The sequence below is a fragment of the Triticum dicoccoides genome, unplaced genomic scaffold, assembly GCF_002162155.2.
Source record: "Triticum dicoccoides isolate Atlit2015 ecotype Zavitan unplaced genomic scaffold, WEW_v2.0 scaffold15829, whole genome shotgun sequence".
NCBI lineage: Eukaryota > Viridiplantae > Streptophyta > Magnoliopsida > Poales > Poaceae > Triticum > Triticum dicoccoides.
The window spans coordinates 1-3,390 of NW_021213150.1; the positions used below are offsets into that span (position 1 = coordinate 1).

The following is a 3,390-nucleotide window of genomic DNA, read 5'->3' on the forward strand; positions in this document are numbered from 1 at the left end:
TATTTGCAGTTTTGCGGGGACGATTTTGACATCAAGATGACCTCAGATTAAAAAGTGATCAACTAAAGAAGTTTTCTCCATTGCATGATCTACAACTTTTCTTTTTGGACCATCGCGATCCGAAGCCATATGCGACCTGCAGGAGCTGTACAAGTGGGCTACTCGATGTAATTTTAGCCCGGAAGTTCCGGGCTGACCGGAAGTTCCATCCCTCGTAGTCCGAGTTAGGTTATGTTTTGATGTTTTGGACGTGATTTGAGTCCTTTTCTTGTACGGAAAGTCCAGCCGCCTCATATATATGTAAGAGGTGACGGCCGATTGAACAACACACAATCGAACAAATCAATCTTCTACTTTTTTGTGTTCATCTACTTTTTATCCCTCTCCCTTGTATCTTCTTCCTCGTTCTTCGTTCGTTCTTCGTGAAGGAGGGCAGCGATCCACGAGGCCCTAGGGGCGATCAGGTCGACTTAGGGCAGCCCATAGCCGCCGCGCGTCCATACGGTGTCCCTCCCGGGCGTGTGGGGTTTCGGGTCTACAAAAGCGCCTGCCGGATTGTCTTGCGTACCACGCTTCCGGCGGGTCTCCTTCGACGTGAGCTGCGGTGCATCACCCCCGGTGTCGAGGGTACACGGTGACGTGTTCGTGTGCGAACACATCCCCCAAAGGCGCACCCGAGGAAGAGGCTTTGTCATCACGCTGACCAAGGACTTCACTGCCATCGGCTGCCTTCGTCGCCATTGGTTCCCTTTCTTTCAGGTCATGTAGAGTTCTGACTTTATTTCTTTTCCTTAGTTTAGGAAATTTATCTAGCGACTGAAGCAGAATAATCTCTTAAGGCGTGAAAGCAGAGCACATGGTATGGTGCATATGATGGCCGAGAGGGAGGAAAAGAAATGCATTTGTGCTTATAGCTATGTAGTGAAAACTAGACATAATGTTACTCCCTAGCGTTTTCAAAACTAGAATTAAACGATCGGCACATACTTCGCTCGTTTTCCCCTGGCGAACACACATGTATTTAGCTAGTAACAGATGAAACATCAGTTTCTGTTGTCTTAAGGTCTTGAAGGACGTTTCTTTTGAGCTTATTTAGATGAAATGACAGCTTGATACTTGAATTAATCGTGAGATTTACAATTCTTATGTTACCTTAGGATAAGATGGCCTTTGCAGTTATTTCCTTCCACCGATATACAAAGGAAAAAGAAACACAAAACAATAATCATAGCAACAAGAGGCACGGTTGACATGCCGGATTTGAAGGAAAGGAGTCCAGAAAGTCAAAAACCAATAAACCAAACCATTATTAAATTCGACACACTGACATCACTAATTCAAAGTTGAACCAAACTGTAGGTTGCATAAGAATAACTTCCATCATTATGCAGGTTAAGTAGGCATCAGCTAATTAGCATAACCATGACTCTACTAGCCTACATAAATCTCAAACCCCACATCACCAAAAGAACACCCGCCGTAAGGGAGATCGGGAAAGCAGCAATATGGCATAACAATCAGTCAATTGCCATTATTCACATGGATGATATGGATTTCCATGGTACTCCCCTGGTTGCTCAACGGCTCAAGGAGGCAAATATCACCTATGTTCAAAGAGTTGTCCTTGACAAATGTACTCCATCCCCTTTCAATCCGATAATCATTGCGTGAACTGCTGAAGCAGGCATTCCATTTTTTCTCGCCTAGCTGGAAGCAGATGACTTTCCAATCTCCAAAATGTTCCTCCCCGTACGTGATTGGGACAGTCTGTTACAGATTAAAACCAAAGAGGTAGTAGGTTAGAAGTAAAATAATATTGCATGTAACTGTAAACTAAGGTATGGCCAGTTATGAATACTATTACAGCATAGAAAATAGTGTCGTGTGTTTGTCCATAAAGAGAAGCAAGTCAACAGACTTGAATGTGCATGGTCGAAGCAACAAATAAATATGGAGGGAGCTACTCACCAGGGAGAATGCTGGATGAACATTGGCCTTGCCAATCAGAGCAACAAAGATGGTTATGCCACTTCTGCGTGAACGGATAGTCTGGACCATGTCTTTCACCTGCTGCTCCTGAGCAGAGGTTAGCTTGGTCTTATCCGTGGTAATATAACCATCCTTCTCCTGCTGCTTCTGAGATGAGGTTGGATTTCTTCTAACAACACGCCTGAAACCAAGTGCATTCCGGACATGATCATGTGACGAGAAAGAGCCATCTCCTTGTCCTGTGTGTGTAAACAGAAACTGATAAATACAGGTATAAAAGATAGATGTTTGTTAAAAGGGGGAGAATATGTTATGTGCTATTTTTATACCAGCTGATGACTTGGAGCAGGAGGAATGATTCAGGGGAGGCTGCATTAGGATGGCCTGCTGCTGCTGATGAAACTGAGCAGGCGGTGGCATTAGCATGAGCGGATGAGAACAGTCCACGGGACCATCAGAAGGATGTCGGCTCACGGTTTCAGCACCAGTTGTGTGCCTTTCGAGTGCACGAGGCGGGAGCAGATTGACAACAGATGAAGCCTTCTCACGCCCAAGTTCATCCAAGATTATGACACTGAACCGGGAGTTCCCATTGTATCTGAATAATATTATTCTGTCACGTATCTCTAGACTAAACTTCTGTACACAAGCTCCCCCATCCCGCTGCAAGCACAAGCTGCTCTTCTTGGTTCTTGATGACTTGAATTTTGTATTGACATTTATTCTTTGTTTCAAGTTCAATCTCTCCTGGGATCTCTCCCTTGAAACGCTGAACAAATTCCTTTTGGATGATCTGCGGAAGCACGTTTCAAGAGATTATATTGTTTGAAGGAACAGTCTGTAAACAACTTAAAAAATGAAACAGCAACCAAACCACTCGGAATGTTTGGGTGAACTAACATACTTGAATGTGCTATTATGCAGGCTTAAATCTAGGCATCAAATTAACTGGAAGAGGTTCCATGATGATGCAATAACTACACATGGTACACATAATTTAAAAGTAGAAGAACGAAGAAAAACACAGCTGGGCTCATGAGAAACAACAAAATCGTATGACCTAAGGGAGTGGTACTGTTTTGAATATGAATATTAGCATCTTATCTTGGAAATCACCCATCATGCGCATCAAAAAATATTTCTTTTCATCATCCAAGTTCATATAGTCATGTTCATCCCAGATTTCACATGTTTCACAAAGTGCGTTCACTTTTCTAGCAGACCTGCAGTGCAAAATCCATTTGAAGTGAGATTTGGTCTTGCCCTATGAAATGGTATCGTACATAATAATTGAAGACTAGCTAAAAACTTCACCCGATTTCGTTGTGTCTTCCTTGGACTTGTGGTGGAAAAGGATCGACAAGAACAGATGATGCTTTCTCACGGCCAAGCTTATCAAAA

The 3,390-nt window shown here is 43.2% G+C and overlaps 1 pseudogene; it reads right to left on the minus strand.

Annotated features, from left to right (window-relative positions):
- Positions 1 to 1,521: 1,521 nt before the first annotated feature.
- LOC119344184 overlaps positions 1,522 to 3,390 on the minus strand; it is a 2,359-nt pseudogene continuing 490 nt past the window's right edge.